The sequence below is a fragment of the Corapipo altera genome, unplaced genomic scaffold, assembly GCF_003945725.1.
Source record: "Corapipo altera isolate COAL_440 unplaced genomic scaffold, ASM394572v1 301, whole genome shotgun sequence".
In the NCBI taxonomy this organism is placed as follows: Eukaryota; Metazoa; Chordata; class Aves; order Passeriformes; family Pipridae; genus Corapipo; species Corapipo altera.
Window position 1 is genome coordinate 3,798,276 of NW_020884926.1, and position 17,567 is coordinate 3,815,842.

The 17,567-nt window shown below is 49.3% G+C and overlaps 1 protein-coding gene across 8 annotated transcripts in view; it reads right to left on the reverse strand.

Annotated features, from left to right (window-relative positions):
* CASZ1 (castor zinc finger 1) overlaps positions 1 to 17,567 on the reverse strand; it is a 278,435-nt gene that overhangs the window by 160,432 nt on the left and 100,436 nt on the right. For 6 of the 8 annotated variants that reach the window (XM_027658151.1, XM_027658155.1, XM_027658150.1 and 3 more), the window contains one exon: positions 2,655 to 2,798. The exons of 1 other annotated variant lie outside the window; for it this stretch is intronic. The gene's annotated coding sequence lies outside the window, so the exon portion shown is untranslated. Of the gene's footprint in view, positions 1 to 2,654; positions 2,799 to 12,934; positions 12,947 to 17,567 lie in introns of those variants that run through there. One more of the 8 variants, XM_027658153.1, reaches the window with a different exon arrangement.

Genomic DNA, 17,567 nt, shown 5'->3' on the forward strand with positions numbered 1-17,567 from the left:
TGTAACTGCCTGGGAAAATTTTCTCTCACAGAACAAGTAATACATAAATAGATGTATATTTTAATGGGCAAGTTAAACTCCTCCTGGCAAAGGCAGGCAAGCTGATTTCATACACAGGCGGGTAAATTTCCACAAGGATTTTGCAAGGCTGTTTCATATTCCCCAGCTCGGGCTGGCTGGGCTGGCCCAGCTGCACTTCTCTGGAAGGCAACGTTCCCACCTCGCTCCCTTCACAGCTGTGCTATGTAGTGAACCCAAGGACCCCAGTGAAAATAACTCCACCAGCCCAAGCTAACCCCCAAATTTAGCTTTTCTTCAGCATTGAAATAGGGAGAAATATTTTGCGCATTTAAACACAGACAAAGCAAATATTTCCAATCCCTTTCTCACCTTTTTTTCAGCTTTTTCCCCTGCATAAAAGGCTACCCTTCACCAACTGAACAAGAAAGCTCCCTCCAACCCTTATAGCTCTAGGACTAAACAGCCAGCTTGTGCTTATAAACAGAGTGAAACAGCAATCACAGCCTAGGGATGGGCTCTGGAGAACGTGCAAACAGCCTCTGTAGCCCAAAGTAAATTGAGCTTGTTTTGAAAGTAGAAGCCATACAACTTGCTGCAGGGCTGAAGACTGGAACACAGGGATTTCTAGTCCAGAGCATGAGCGATCACAAAGCCACATGCCTGAAAGGCTAAATGCATCTCCTTCACTGGAGTGATGTCTGTAGAACTAGGGGGACCTCAGAACACAGCTGGAGTCCACGGAAATATTTCTATTGTCTCTAATGAGCTTCTGTCCCTCAGGAAACAGCCCCTGAAGGACACTCAGCAATGCACCCCAGTAGTGGAAGGAGAAGGCAAACACAGAAAAGGATAATTGATCTGCAAGAATCTGAACCTTAAGGTTCACTTCAGCACTTAAAGAATTCCTGATTTATCAGTCTCCTCCTCTTACCTTCTTGTCTCGGGGGTTCTGCTCATCCCAGGTCCAGGTCAGATGGACATGCAGGGCTTTCAATACCAGGAGCTACACCAGCAGAAACCTGTGACAGGGGTCACAGGAAAAGTTCCCTCTGATGGAAAAATTGACCCAGAACCTATGAGGCAGCTTCCCCAGCAGAGTTTTTCCCCCTGGATGTTGGCCCTCTCTGGAGAGGCACATAAGGATATTTGGTGGAAAATTCACCTGCTGCAGTCAAACTTGAGCATTTGTATCTTATTTGGTAAAACCTCAAGGCTCTTCATGTTCCTTTACCCTATTCCCTTGGGCAGAGCTCCAATTTGGGAAGCTCTCTTGCCTCTGGAGGCCTGGGAAGGCACGTGCCACTGCTCTAAAAGGGGACACAAGCAACAGAACAGCTCACACAGGGATAAAGGCCAGAGTTCCCTACATTAACAGTTCAAAACCAGGCTTTCCAAATAAAGCATGCCAGACCCTGGAGGAGTTTCAGCACTAGGAAGGTGTGGGAAGGCAGAGTTCACCCCTATCCCATCCTCAAGCACACTGCATTTACTGGCAGGTTTACTGAAAGCACTCAGGTCTGTAGGCTCTGAACACGTGGCAAGAACTAAGCCCTGCTGAGCCTTAGAGGATCACGGCTGTTGCTCCTTAAGGGAGGGCACTCAGAACACAAATAAATTCCCCCGTGCCACACACAGCCAGGGATGGCCTGGGAGAGCTGGAGCCCCAGACCAACATCTTAGCCCTGTGACTCTTCTCATCTCCCCTCTTGCTAAGCCAATATAGTCCCTCCACTGGATCCTTCCAGCTCAAGTCTCAGCTGTACCTGTGACTCACAACAGCTCTGGATACACCGCTTTGCCCAGGTACCAGTTATGGCACAGCAGCAAAAAATAGAGGAACATGGTGATACACAACCCCCTCAGGCACTTCAGTTGCTAATCTTCATTCAGGCATCATTGGCATTAAATGGTGCCAGCAGAGTATGGAAACACCCCCTGACAAAAGCTCTACCCTACAGAGCAGACGTAATGTCACACAAAGCCCAGACACAGCAAGGAGCCTCAGCACCTTCCACCTGCAGCACCACGGCAGGGCCACCAGGTACCTCCCAAATCCCCAATCCATTGAGAAGAAATATATTATCCCACTGTTGTGTCATACCTTTATTTGCAGAGAAGCTGTGATGGCAGCCAAGCAGTGAAGAAAGTAAAACAGCTTTTAGAAACACAGAGTCCCACCCCCTCAACCTCTCAGAGTTACCCACCGTGACCACAGACATCCTCAAACTCTTCATTTGTGAAACAAGTCAATCAGAAACTGTCCCCACACAATACTTACCCAGGGGACTCCCATGCAAACTACTTAGCTAATTGTTAATACTGCACAGCAGCTCATTAGGAAGAAGGAGGGGAAGAGAGGGAGCTGCTCAGACCAGGGCTCTGCTGTGTCAGCTGGGTGTCTGTGCAGAGATGGGCAGTGAGGGCAGGGGTAAACCCAGTCCTACTTGTAAGCCAGCTCAAGACAAACCAACACCCCACCATGCATTTACCACCCAAAACACTGACTTTCAGCAGCTCTTCCATCTTCATAGGCTAGAGATTTCCCAGGAACTGGAATGAAGGCTCTGGAGAGCCAAAATCACTCACTCCAGTCCTACTTCAGAGCAGTTTGATCACAGAACAAAAGCCAGTACCTTGCACTGAGAAGTCACAGGCTTCAAGGTCCATTCCAGTGTACAGAGCAAGGAGAGAAGTCAGGTTCTTTGTTTTGGAGGTGGTCTCAGATGAAGACAGTGTGAATTTGATGGCCTCCCTTCACTTGGTGAAGTCTCTTTGCCCTGAGGAGAGTTCCAAAAGGAAATGAATATTCCCTACTGAGCAGTCCCGGAGCCCAGGTGAATCACAAGCACAGGCAGTGACGCCGGGCTGAGATGCCACAGCCACCCACAGCCCTCAGCCCTCGGTCACACACCCCGGGCCAGCAGGGCCCGGCACTGCCCGGCCCGACGGACACGGCGCAGCCCCATGTCCTGCCAAGGTACAAACCACCCCGGTGACCATCCAGTGGGCCACGCACTCCAACTTTCCCCAGAAAAAAATCCAGGTCAATCAGAGGCAGAAGCAGCCTACAGTACTAAGCCACTTACAGCAAAGAGCTTCCCCCCGTAGGCAGCTGAGCGCTCCTGCCCACGTGAGCCCAGGCTGCCATCCCTGCTTTGGGGGGTCTGACAGCACAGAGCTCCACTGGCAGCCTGGGACACCCCCACACCAAACCCCACTCCCCTGCCCCAAAGGCGGCACACACACAACCAGACGAGACAAAGAAGAATTATTATTTTCAGTTTAGTGAGGCCCACGGTAATTAACTGACTTGTCAAAGGTCACTTGGCAAATCTGAGGCAGAATTGGGAATTACAACTAAATCTCTCAAACTTTGGCCCAAGAGCTGGACAGCAAAAGTCCTGTGCTCCTTGGATGCACGCTGCTACCTCTGCAACAGGTTTCACCCTTCTCCCCGCTCTCCCTAGACAGTTAAGACAATTCCTTTCCATTTCCTGCATTGGAGGAAATGAATAAATGCACAGATTTAAATAACAAGAACTTTTACCTTACTTACAAAATTTAAAAACGTCCTAGCTCCAACCTTTGACAGAAGCTCAGAAGCTTCAGACTCTTCTGTGAGGTAGGATTTGTAGACTGGAGGGTTTTGGTGGTGGTGGTTTTTTTTAATTTCCATCAGACAAAAATAAAAGAAGCGAAACAAAAGAGGGTTGTTGAGATCAATTTGTGATAGGTGCCGGGCCAAAGAAAATGGAGCCAAAGAAGTCAGAACCCTGCAACCAGCAACCTTTGTGTCAATTTAAGCAAATATTGTGGCGTTTCCATGGCAATCCCTGTTTTGAATATCCACTACACTCACTTTTTAAAGGGCTTTTCCTGTTTGCGTTTCAACTTCAAAACCTGTAAATATTTTCAGCCTTAACACATCCCGACCTCCCCCAGCCTCTGAAATGAGATACTATCAATGCTCTGACATGCAGTCTGCTGTCTGCAGTACCCCAAAGCTGTGAGAATTCACAGCAAAGGCAGGGTGGCAGCAGGACGCTGCAGGGACAGCAGGGGCACGGCCGGCCCTCTGTCCCGCCCTCCGCTCCGCTCCAGCCTCGGCAGCTGCAGGTACAGGAGCCCATTCCATTCTTTTCCCAAACTGGTGAGTGGCATGGCAAACCCTCAGCACCGACAGCATCGGCCCAAGGCGAGCAGCAGGTGTTTTGCAAGGCTCTCTCCATCCCGCTCTGCCGGCTCAGGCCACCTCTGACCCATCACTCCAGCCACAATTCCTGCTGAAAGCCTCTTCCTGTGACCTGCTCCCACAGCCCAGAGCTGCCCCCCGCCCTGACCTGCGCTCCCCTCCCTTCCCCTCTCACCTGAGCTGAACCACGGCTGTCACTCACACTGATTTATGGGATGCTGCGTCATGTGCAAGTGGGAATGAAGAGTCAACTTTGTCCTCACTTGCAACCTGGGTTAGGTGTAAATTCCCGAGCTTCCTCAGCAGCAGCCTGCAGGTCCCTGCTGCATCACCAACACAGAGCCCACGGGGAAAGTCCTGGTGAGGGAGCCCTGGCCAGGTGCTGGTATCACCTGTCAGATCTGAGCACCGGGAGCCTGCAGTTAACCCTCTCCCTGAAGCACAAAGCATCTAGTGTTGCATTTGTGCATGCACGGGTGTGAGTGAAAACACCTTCTGCTGCGCTTCAGAGACACACTGAGGACTTTCATCCCCAAGCCCCCAAGTCCTAAAGCTTCACCCTGCACTGTCAGAGTGCAGCCCCTCCCGGCAGTCATGGGAGTGCACTGGTTAATTCTGAGTTTCCTGGCTGTGATGGATTTGTGCCAGGCCTCAAATGTTAGCTTAGTGTAATTTTTGGGAAGTCAATTTCCTTTGTTTTTGTTGGTTTTTTTTTTCCCTCCTCAAGTTTTTTTTTTTTTTGTTTAGGCTTTTTTCCTCTTTTCTTTTAAATGGAAAAGTAGGGAGCATTTGAACAAACGTCAGGACAGGGCCATCCATCCACGGGCTGTAGTTTCCCAAGAGCATTGTACAGGTACCATGGTACATGCACAGAACAGCCATGGAAACAAACACCAAGTGACTTCAAAAGCCGTTATGCCGAGTGCCCACAGAGGCACCTCCCGGGAGCGGTGCCATCCTCGCACCAACGTCACTCCTCGGCCCTGACCACCCCTCCCACAGCACCGGGTGCTTCTGGTACCACCAGCAGATGATGCGTGATACCTGCTGTCCTGGCCAGCTTCCAGCTCAGGTAATTACATCCTACAGGAGTTTCAGCTGGATATTTTATCCCTTCTTCACTTCCGGCCTGGAGCTGCTTCACTGGGAGTTGCTAAAACTCTATCCAGATCCACCCCGGATGTGAGTGTGTGCCAGGGGCTGCAGGGAATTCTGTGCATCCCTGCAGGTCCCAAGAGCCTGTTGTTCCAGCAAACAGCCTCTTGAAACATGGGACAACACACCTTCTTATGTACATCCTGTAACACCCCCACCCAAGAACGAGGTGAAGAGCTGGGAAAACAACCGGCCTGACACACCGGGAACCAACAACTTCTGGAGGCACGTGCTTAACGTCGCCCCGTGGAGCCATCTTTTGGGACATGGACACTGGCTCCTCTGCTTCCCTGAAGTGGGAACTCTCCTCCCACCATGCCACAGGCTCGGTGAAATTAAAACTTGTGGCGGCAGCGGTGTGAGGCTGAAGCCACAGCCGCCGGTCTGCCTCTGCCAGCAGCACCACACGCCACAGGGGAGACGAGTGGTGTTCCTGGACAGGAAAAGGTGGGCCAGGTTTAGAGCACCCATGAAAACAGGCAAGGTTCACAACAGGCCAGATCAGCAGGTGAGGGGCTTCACTCTGTCTCGACCCCCCTCATCATGCTGCCACTAGAAAGCCAAGAGCAGGAAACACTGGCGGGGTGACACTGGATGCTCTCACCAAACCCTGCCAACAAGCTCTCCACAGTGCAGGCAGAGATGCCTCCTGAGGAGGCTGTGCTTTGACATTCCCATGGCCACAAGAATTCAGAGCCCTTCCAAGCTGTCCAAGACATTTGGAAATGACCTGCTGACCCACTCAGGACAGCCCAGGAGCCCCCAGGATTGTAAGTGGACTCTATCAAACCCACTTTTCTTGCCCTCTTTGTCTTCATCTTTCAGAAGATTCTGGACCAGATTCTCACCTGGTGTAAAATCAGTGCAGTTTCGGTGGCTTCAGTGAAGTCATGCCAATTTAAACGAGTTGAGGATCCGGCCCTCCAAGTTACTGGAGTTGCCAGTTCTTCCTTTGGATAATCCCGAGGGTGATTTCACAGCAAGCAGTGGCACAGGCCCAGCCAGCCTGGCAGGATCAGCTGCGCCCTCCCACCCTCCGCCAGTCAGGCGGTCCTGGCAGAGTCCCTGCTGGGAGACCCTCTGCAGCAACTGGGCCCACTGCACTGAGCTTCCTTCTCCCTGTCCTTTAGTGACAGAGACAGCACAGAGTAAATCACACCAGGCTTTGGATCAAGGCTTTCTAATTGCTCTTCTCAGCAGAGCTCTTGCCTTCCAGGGCACTGTGTCATGTATTTGGAGGGGGTGCTGGTCACTTGAACCCCAACCAGGTTTGGTTGACTGTGAAAACAGCACATCTTAATGAAGAAACCAGAGCTGGTTTTCCTCTCCCTCCACTCCCACCAGCCTCTAGTCCAAGGAAGGTAAAGAGCCTGTTGCTGCCTGGCTGCTGTTGAGTGAGCAGCTACAAATCCCTTCCTCGTCCCCAGTTCCACTGTCATCCTGCCATCTATCCACACCACGTCCCGAGGTGAGGGAAGCAGCGATACAGGCACAGGGAACATGGCACAGCTTCAGCAGGCACTGGGTGCGCAAGAACTTTCCATGCTCTGCCCTCACAAGTCCTTTGCTATCCCCCCAGAGCAATTTTCTAGGCAACAGCGCGGTTGCATTCCCTTCCCTATCTCCTAATAAATATCATGCTAAGCAAGATGAGTATCTTCTTCCCAGACCAAGCAGCATGACCCACTTTCTGAATCAGGGCAGATGCAATTGGGCCCTGGAGTCCTGGACCCCTCCCAAAGCAGAGAGATTTTGTAACAATTACAGCAAGAAGCAGAAGGAATAGAAAAGTAATAAGTGATCAAAGAGTGCAGTGGTGGAGCTGAAGCTGTGGGGTAATTACTACTCCTGCCATCCTACGCTCTGGCATTTTCCTGGGACACTGAGGCAAGAGCCACGTGCACATTCACACAACATCTCTCCTCCACTGCCCTACATTCCTCAAAAGTAACAGGTCCAATTTCAAGTTCTGGCTAATGGCTCAGATGAGACAACTGCTGCCCTCCCTGCACACCCACCTTGATTTTTGCCCTTCTCTTTTCCCTTCCCCACGGCAGAGCAGGACCACAGGATTCATATTCCAGCAGTGCCAATCCCCCTCCATCAGACACACACGTACAGACGTCCTGCCCTGCCCCAGTGACAGCCTTGAAGACTCTGGGCCAAACCCTGCCTGGCTCACCAGCCACACCACAGTGAGGAGGTGGCTGGATCCTGATCCCAGCAGCACTACTCTCTTTGGATATGCTCCATTTTTCCAAGGAACAACTCTGTACTTTCCCAGATGTAGCTGGAATCAGATTATGACCCAATGGGCATGGAAAGCAATTAAAAGGAGGTGGGGTGAATGCCAGTAGTGCTTTCATTGCTTGAACCCACAAAGAAAACTTCCCTCCCAGGGGAGTACAAGTCTCCATGGCCAAAAGCATACAGAAATCCCATACCAAGGAGGAGAAAACAGTGCCCAGACTGGCTCCTGTACTGTGCTCAGCCCTGGGGCACACAAACCCACGAGCCTGTGTGCCCAGGGGTGCTGCGGCACTCACCAAAGGGTCACTCCCCTGGAAAGCTCAGTCTGTGTTACAGTAGCAGCTCTGAGCCCCCTGTGCCAGGGACACACAGACAGCAAAGACAGCACCTGCCCCAGAGCAAGTCTGACAGACAGAGAAGTGATGGGCAGGGAAGGGAGCGGAGCTGCCGACGCTCACCAAGAGCTTGGAGCTGGCTCTGCCTTCCAAACTCTGGATTCCTCCCCTGGAACACACCACCATCCAGAACCAGCACAGAAACACACACCAGTGGGGGCTCTGACCAGCACCAACAGCTGCCTTTGATGTCTGACATGGTGAGATAAGCCAAAAGTAACTTTTAGAGGATTTCCACAACAATTTTTCTTCCTAGTTAAATAAAAGAATTTGAAAAAGAAATAGAAAAAGAAAACCCTTTCACCTAAACTTCAGAGATAAAAAAGAGGGAAAAAATCTTCATCTTAATTCAAAATCCTATTTGATGTGTCGTGGCATGAAAATGTTTTTCACTGCATTTTTTCAGTGTGATCTCATGCACCCTGCAAACGGGGTACGCCCAAAACACCAGGTATTTTATGGGACACAAACAGAGCACAAACATACACAATTAAAAAAAAAAAAAGGGATTGGTAAATATTTAAATTAATCAGACCTGGCATCTGTGCAGCCTCCCCTCCCAGAGAGAGGGATGTTTGCAGCTTTGAAAAAATAAAAGTGAATAACATGACCTTTTCCTTCATGTTTGTTAGCTCACTGCAGCTCGGTGGGTTGGGGCAGCCCAGGCACCTCCCAAACCAAGGCCAGCAAGTGCAGCTGGGGCTGCTCTCCCTGCCCAGCTCCGGGGGCTTGGGGGGACGGAGCTGGTGGGGATGGAGCTGGTGGGGGAGTTGCTCCAACCTGTTTGCTGCCTCACTCCATAATGCACGGGGTTTGTTGTGTTTGGTTTGGTTATTTTTTTCCCTCCAGTTTAATTGTTGGAGGAGTTTATGAAGCTGTTTGCCAAAAAACAATCGACTCCAGGGAGCCAGCTTACACAAAAAGGGTGTGTCGCCCGAGCGAGGCCGTGGAGCCATGGAAACCACCACCTTTTGCATTTGCCCAGGTGAAGCCAAAGCTTTGTGGACGGCTTGTGAAATCAGCAGAGGTCTGCAAGGAAGTGAAACACGTACACGCCACCGTGGTTCAGCCCTCGCAACGCTGGTCCCGTCCACCAGCACCGAATGTCCCGCAGGAAGGGGCAACGCTCACACTGGAGCAGGGCCGGGTGTGTCTGACAGGCCACAGAGGATCCATGTGGTGTTCCATGCCCGCCCAGAGCCCTGGTGGCTCCCCCAGGTTGGCAGTGGCTTGGGCAGAGGCAGAGCTGCCCCTGCAGCACTCACAGCTGTGCTGGCACACCCCACGCACAGCTGCTGGGGCAGGCAGAGGGACCCTGCTCACACAGGGGGTACAGGGCACCCACAGCACAGGCCAGTGTCCCAAAGGCACAGAGCACGCCCTGGGGGCTCGCTCTGACCCGCAGAAGGGAGGCTGGTGGTGGTGGTGGTGGCAGGGGTGCGGTGAGGGGACAAAGGGCATCCCCCCAGGTCGGTCACAGCAGCAGGGCTGTGAGGGCTGTGCCGTGCAGGACCCCGTGTCCAGATGCAGGCGAGCATTTGGGGGGGGATGTTTGTCTTGCGGGTGGCTGGAGAGGGATCCTGGCTGCATTCTTCTCAATCTTTGAAAAGAAAACAGAGAATTCCTCAGGAGCACTGGCTGCCGGCCTGACTGACAGAAAACAACCCAGGAACAAAGGGGAGAAGGGATTTTACAGCCACCCAGCTCCCAAGTGTCTGCTCCAGGACTCTCCTGCTACCTCTGGGAGATGGAAGAGTACTCTGAACTGCATCTCTTTTCAAAGGGGTAACATCCATTATTCCCCAGTGCCAGCTGTGGAAGCGAAGCGTGCTGATGGCATTTCAGGGTACAGGACTTCACCCACTGTGGTGGAACACAGGCAGGGAAGGGAGCAGAGGACAAAGCCTTACCAGGCCAACTCCTGCACAGAGCACAGAGCACTGTGTGGTACAACCTGGAAAAACTGAATGGGCACAGAGAGGCCACCGGAACAAAGTTCCAGGATCATCCTCAAAATCAGAGCTGGCCAGAGCCAGCAAGAAGCCAGAACTCTCTTTGTCTGGTTTGACTTCAAGTCTGCCACACTAACAGTGAGATGAGTCAATCCTGGCACTTCTCTTACCTGGAGCCAAAGGTCCCTGACCACAAACCACATCAAGAATTAGCTCCTGTGCTCAACGAACCCTGGAGAGAGGAGCACTGACCCCTCAGCATAGGAGAGGCTAGGGCAGTGATGTTTCTCTTGATGCAGGGAAGGAGGGAAATGCTGGAAAGCCCATCAGTACTTTTATGATTCACTGTTGGCCTCCACATGTATATTTACACCAGATCCAAATTTGTCACCAAATGCAACAACCTGGTCTTTTCCCATTCACAGCCCCTTGTTCTCCCCTTTCCTTAGAGAATCCCAAAGTAGGTGCCAGCCAGACACAAGTACTGTTTAACTGGAAGGTCCCCAGGGCCACCTCCCAGCAAAGGCAAAGCTTGTGGCACCGGGCAGGACTCACAACAGCACCCAGGTGCTCCAGCCACCCCTGCCCCTCTGGGCTGTCCCAAGGCACAGCCCAAGGCCACTGCAGAGCCTGCTGCTCCCCAAGGGCAGCTCACAGAGACAGGGGACACTCCCTGGACAGGCTCCCCCAAGGGGGACCACAGGAAGGGCCCAGCCAGCCCACAAAGCAGGCAAGTGCCGGTAAGGCTTGGTGCGTCAGCCTTTCTGGCATCGACCTCCCAAACTCATTCAAATATTTCCCTTTTTTTTTTAAATTTAATGTTCCCTATAATTCATCTGTCCCAAAAGATAATCAATAGAGGCCGTAATGAAAATTTGAGCCATATTTTATGAGCCGCTGCAGGAGAAAGGGCCACATCAGCAGGACTAGCCTTGGCTTCCAGCATCATTCCTGTGTGCGCTCGCCTGCTCGCTGGCCAGGCCCCCCCTCCACCCACCCAAGGCTGCTGACAGGGGCAGGCCCTCCAGGAGAAACTCCCACCCTTCCCTCCTACTTCAAACAGCAGCTGCTGGAGGCACAGATAAAGGGAAGTTCCTACAGAGTGTGAAGGCCCCTGACCCAGCAGCCCTGGGGAACCTCTGGAGCATCCCTCAGCTTCTCAGCTCTCCAACAAATCCTACAGCCCTCAACCTGACCCTGGGGGGAACACGATGATCAGGTAGCCAGATCTGAAGAATTATTCCTGCCCTTCACAGTAATTCCATAATCCTGGGCACTGCCTCTCAGTCCAGCTGGGCTGCACACTCCTCCACTCCCAGACGTCACCCAAGAGCGAGGGAAAGAAGAGGGGCTCAAATCCAGAGCCTGTTGTGCTGCACTGCAGCCCTTCAGAGCCCCCACTTTTTACACCAAAGACCAAAGGAGCACCTTTGGGCCCCCAGAGTCATGAACAGTGACACAGTTAATGAGGGATCAGGGTGGGCTCTCCAATTCCAAACACTGAACACCAGAAGCCAGAGGAGCAAACTCCACAGCTCCACTCCAGCACTGTTGGCTGGGTCTCAGTTCTACTGGTACAGTCAAGCTTTTGAGTGGTTTGAAAACAGGGATCTGAAATCCCAACTTTGTTCAGCACCACTAGAAAAACAAGGGGGGAAAAGGTTCCAAGAGCCTAAAGCACATTCTCACATCTACCAGAAAAATCCATGTCCAGTCACTAGGACTGTGCTCCTCCACGTCTGCTCTCAGGGAACCTCAGACAACCTCACCTACCTCTCTTTATTCCTTTTAGGCACAAATATTACAACTGCTCCCCAGTCCATCCATTTTACTATGGGATGTATTAATTTAGGAGCTGTGCTGACCTTGCTTGGCCAGTGGGGTAGTGGCAAGGAGGGGCAAGCACATCTCAGTGCCACCTCCACACGCTGTTGTGTGTTTTTCAATCCACATGACAAACCCCACAGCATTTTTGAGCACCTCGATCTATTCTCCTGACACACAGCTCGCAGGTTTGTTGGTTTTGCACATGGACAGGGATGCAGCCAGGGCTGAACGAAGGCAAAAGCCTCAGTCCTGTTCCCGGAAGCCTTCTCCATCTCGGATTCCCAGCAGCAGGTCCCCTGTCCTCCCTCTAAAGGCTGGAGCATATTTCACTGCCTGAAGCTGCCGCGTCCGCAGGGAGCCGGAGGTAACAAAACCGTCTTTGATTTGGCCAAGGGAAAAATATCAGAAGTGAAAGGCCAGAGTGAGGAATTTATAACAGCAGCTAAGGCAGCAAAAATACAAGTGCCTGACCAGAAGCTGCCCTCCTGCTCAGCATGTCATGTTGCTCAGCCTCCCATGTGTCTTGGAGGGGCGGGATGTGGCAGAGAGCACAGCCAGAAACCACCAATTTCCTACAGGCAGTGCAGTGACACCCTCACGAGATCCCTGCAAAACAGCATCAGGCCAGGGACCAAAGCTGCAAAGCCAGGAAGCCTCTGCTCACCCAGAGGTGCAGGTGGGGGTCTCATCACATTTTATGGCTCCAGACTCTTGCCTTTCCTTTACATTGTGCAGGTATAGTGGTGATAGTTTCCCTCCCAAAGTAGAAAATGCTCTCTGGATGGACAGCCTGAAGCCCTGTAACCAGCAGCCAGCAACAGCCAAATATCTCCACCTTTCCTTTCTCTTGGAAACTTGGAAATCAATCATCTTTGTTTAAAAAACACAACACGATATTCAAATTAATTGCTGTTTCCAGTATGTAGATAAGGTGACAGATTTGCAGGATGTGTGACAGAAGGACTGTGAATCCAGAGGACATGGGTGAGCAGCTTCATGCTTTAAACCTACACTGGAAAGGGGACTGAAATCCCAAACAGAACTGGGAAAGCATTTCAGTCTCTGAAGCCTCGTGTCAGCACCACGCAGAGCCATCACCTCCTTTTTTTAATCCAGCTGCCAACACAGTATTACAGAGGTACCTGCCTGTGAGAAACTCAGGGGAAAGCACACAGGGCTGTGCACGGCTGCTGCACTCACTGCTAACTTGCCCCAGATTTGAACTGGTGACCCTCACTAATATCATCCAGCCCCTTGATATCCTCAGGGAGCAATCAGCACGTTTTATTAACCCAGCCCATTTTAGAAGTGCACACGCAGTATTCTGGTTACTTGTTACAATTATGGTTATAGGTCCATTCTGTCCCCGTGCCTGTGCTGGAGGGATGTGCGGGGCTTCCACAGGGATCCCGGGGCTGAGCCAGCCCTGGTGCTCTTGGAGACCACAGCAAACCACTGCCTGCAGACATCACAAGCAGCAGAGACATTCCAACCTGATACAAAGCCTCAGAGATCCCCACAACCAAATCCATTTTTTAAAATGACACGTTTCCACCTATTGGTCCCCGGAGTGAACTAATTGCTTTTGCTAGTTTTAAAAGCCAGAGTTATTTCACTGAAAAAAATGAGCAAGTGCAAGGGAAATCGGAGACATCCTCAGATTTCTGACATAAAATCCCCATGTATGCAGATATATTTGCTGCCCAGTCAAACTTCCAGCTTTGCTGCATGGAATGCCACAGGGGAATTCTTCACTTCACAGTGAAGGTGGGAAAACAAGGAGTTAAAGTAACCTGACCAAACTCAAACAGCAATTTAGGCAGAGCTAGAAGATAAAATTTCTGTCTGTGCTCTAACCACTAGGTTATCCCCTTCTTTGCTAAACGGACTTCACAGTCTAAAGGGAAAGTGCTATTTCCACTTAAAGACTGGTGTTTTGTGTGGGGGGGTTAATTTTATGGTTTTTTAAAGATGACACCCCACAACAGGGAATCTGCTCAGCAGGGGGTCAGTCCAGGACCAGCTTCGGTCCCTGTCTGGTTCAGAGACAGACTCGTTGAAAAGATGGTCAGGAAAAACAAGAGCATTTTCCTGCATCCTGAAATAGCAGGACAGTCTGAGTGTACCCCCCAACACACAGACCCAGGAGTTGAGATGCCCTGTAGAAAGAACAGCCCAGAGTCCAGCTCTAGACCTGCCTGCCCTGCTGTAAAGGCTGGAGAGTCATTTACAGGCCAGAACAAAGTAGTTACAGACAACACAAATGCACAAATTACATATAGTTACAAAATCTGAAAGAATCCCAGATAAAAACCAAGGGACAAACTTTTCAGGGATGACAACTAGAGGAAAGAAGTGCATGCCTTTTCAGAAACCTGTACTTACCTGGAGCAGGAGGCAACCATAAGTTTTGGGTGCAGGAGCACATCCTGGGACACGCTCATCACACAGTTCTGTGAAAACCAGTCCTCACACTGAGCAGAAATCCAGAAGCAAGAAATCCCTACTTCCCTCTAGGTAAAAGCGCTTCAGCCCCACCATTTGCTGGGAAAGTTTTAGATGAGATTCCTTTTCCAAGTCCAAGTGAACTGCTTTTTACTTTGGTGAAGCTCAGCTCTCTTTCAAAGGAACCAAAGCTGAAGGTGACCACTGCTAATTTTTTTATCATCATTTTATGAGCGTGTTAACCTTAATTCACAAATGCTCTACGGAGTGAATTTCCTTCTATTCTGTTTTTCATACTTGATTAGCAGTATTTCAAAGACATGGATTTTTAAAAATGTGTACAAGGAGTCACCTCATACAAACTTGTAATGGCTTCATGCAGAGCTATCTGTTTTCTACAAGATCCACATAAAAATAAGATTGTTATCAATTAATTTGAACTGAGCCAAAATAGCTGTTTCAGTGCAGGCTATCAGTTTAACTACCGCATCTCAAGTTAAACAGGTATAAATGTTTTATACATAAAAGGCTCTAGATTATAGAATACAAACACATCTTCTACCTTTTCCCCTTTTTCAGCATTTACACTCCAAGTTCCCTTTGGGAAATGAGGTGTTGGACAGTGGGAAAAACGTCAGTCTCACGTGTGCATGAGGAGGTCACTTTGCTCTCATGTTTGCAACACAGAGTTTGGAAAACTCGCTTCAAGTGAGAACTTTCTCCTCCTGGTTCATTGCTCAGTGGGTATTTTCCATTCAAGATTTTTATTTGTAAAGATCCTCCTCTGTTTTCCAAACCCCAGGTTTTATGGAGGAAACACTCTGCCCTAAATCATCATCTCCAGGCCAAGGAAAGCTGCTTATGATGTTCCTGCTTATTGCACACACAAACCTCTACGTGGAGATTCTTAATCTTCACCCACCCAAGATTAAGGCAACGCAAATTACGAAATCGATACCGATACAGAGGCAACATCTATTACAGTTCCAATGTTTTTGTTATATTTTTTCCTAAACTCTTAAAGCAGTATGATTTTAATGCGATTGTTATTGTTTATGCAATACAAACTCTCTGTTGTTTGATGCTGTGGGAACTTATGCAAATGCCCCATTTTCCTTATAGAAACCCTTCCTTTGACACCTCGTGTGAGTAAAGAAAATATTTGAGTGTTTGCAAGCTGAGGATTCATTTATATTTAAGGCTCCATTACTGATCAGGAGGCAAAGAGTGTCCTTACAGTGGATATAAATTATAGTTATACTAATTTTAAGGCCCTCACTCCCTGTCCTAGTGATGTAGCAGAAGAGCTTTCGAATAAAGGAGATTCTTCTCTCACAGCAGTTTCAGTTCCTTTCTTTCATTAATCAAAACCTATTTTTTATATATATATATACACACACAGACACGTGTGGTTTCTCTCTATATGCATGTCTGAATATCTCTTTGAGGTTTAACACTCCTGCACCCAAGATTCAAACACAACAAATCAAAAATCATTTTGCAAGCAACTACAACAGGCATTTCCAGAAGTTACATCACATAACAAGTCACGCAATTAAACTTTAATGAAAAAATAAAAACAAAAACACCAAGCAGCCCCTGGTGCTTGCTTTGCCTTTCACACAATCCATCATAAAAAAAAAAAAAAAGCAGGACGTTAAAATGGAAGATCCTCTGACTAAAGCTGTGCCGTAAACAATTTTTTCCTAATGAATTCCACCTCTTTACTCCACTGAATCAGCAGAGCCGGATGGAATTTCTCCCTGCTCTTCCTTCTCTCTGTATAAAAGGATGTGCTGCTGATAAAACTAGTAACCCATGAAGATCACTTCCCCGAGGTGAGATCCTCCTGCCAGCAGTGCTGCTCTCGGGGGGTTATGGTCCAACACCCTCCCCAGCCCCTCGACACCGGTGGGACGTCGGTGCTGTGAGGTGAGAGCTGCTGCAGGCAGGAGGAGCAGAGAGTTCCACATTTCTCTTAAGAAATGCACACACCCAGCTCTTCCAAACTGCTCAGCACCTGCGGCTCTGGAAGGCTCCAGCTGGAGCTGAGGCGTTAAACACCTCTCACAGCAGCGCCTGAACCTCGACACGCTGCTCCTCTCCTTCAGCCTCACCCTCTGCTCCTATTTTTTCCACACCTGCAAATGATATCCCTCTAAAATCAAACCTTTCATTTGGTGTCTGCTCAGATCCTATCATTTGATGAAAGGTAACTGGGGTTTACACAAGGACAGGGGAACAGAGAGGGGTTGTCATTTCCAAAATACAGTTTGGAAAGGCAAAAAGGAAGCAGCACAAGTGTCACAGTTGGATCATAAAAGCCATTAAGGCCCTGGACGAGGGAGTTCCACGGGCTCCACTTCTCTCACGGCTGCAGAAACAGGACTTTGCTCAGTGAGGAATAAATTCAAGCTCCAACAAAGTAGGACAAATCCAGCCTTCCTTGTCTCTTACAATCTTTTTCTTCCATTAGGATTTATTTTTCTATTTTCTACAGTGTGTAACAAAACAAATCTAAAATCAAAATAAATTTTAGAATGTTTGATGTGATTTATTTGTCACCACATATTTTTCCTGCTGTAGCTCTTTTGAACAGTGAGATAATCAGTTTGTTTAAGGCTTTGGTTTTCCTGAACTAGTCCCCTAGACCATTATATCTGGACTCTTAATACTGCAGAGGGAGCATAAAATACATTTAAAATTAAAGTCAGTAAAATGCACAAGAAAAAAAATGAATTGGGAAAGTGTCTTTGTCATACTTTTGTCTTTAAGAATTTTTTCCCTGTTTGTATAATAAAGTTTGGTCTAATCAGTGACATTATTCTTCCCCTTACCTGCCAAAAGGGATTTCAGTTTTTAACTAAGGTTGAGCTTCCTTACTGTATTTCAATTATTTTCAGAGAAACCTACATTTGGATAGGGGGTTTTTTTCAGTTCACTATATTGTATTACAAAATGAAAGATCTGTCTATAAGAAAAGAGTATATTTTTTACATTTGCACCTTTCCTCCTCAAGTGTTCATGATAAACGTGAGGTTGGTGCCATGGAAGTGCAGCCAGCAAAGTCTCACCGTGTATGGATTTACCACCATCCAGAGCATGGAAAGGCTGCTGTCCTTTTCCTGTGCTTCCCAAACCATGTGTGAACCAACCACGAATGCATTGGGGTTTCTCTTCTACACCCATCACCTCCCCCTGCTCTGAACCTGCGCTGGTGAAAAAGGGGCAGCACGTTTGGTGAGGGTGTAGCAGCTGCTGTGAGAGCACAGCACTCAACCCTTGAGTATGAACAGAGAAGAAGAGATCCCATCAAACAGGAGCTGGGCT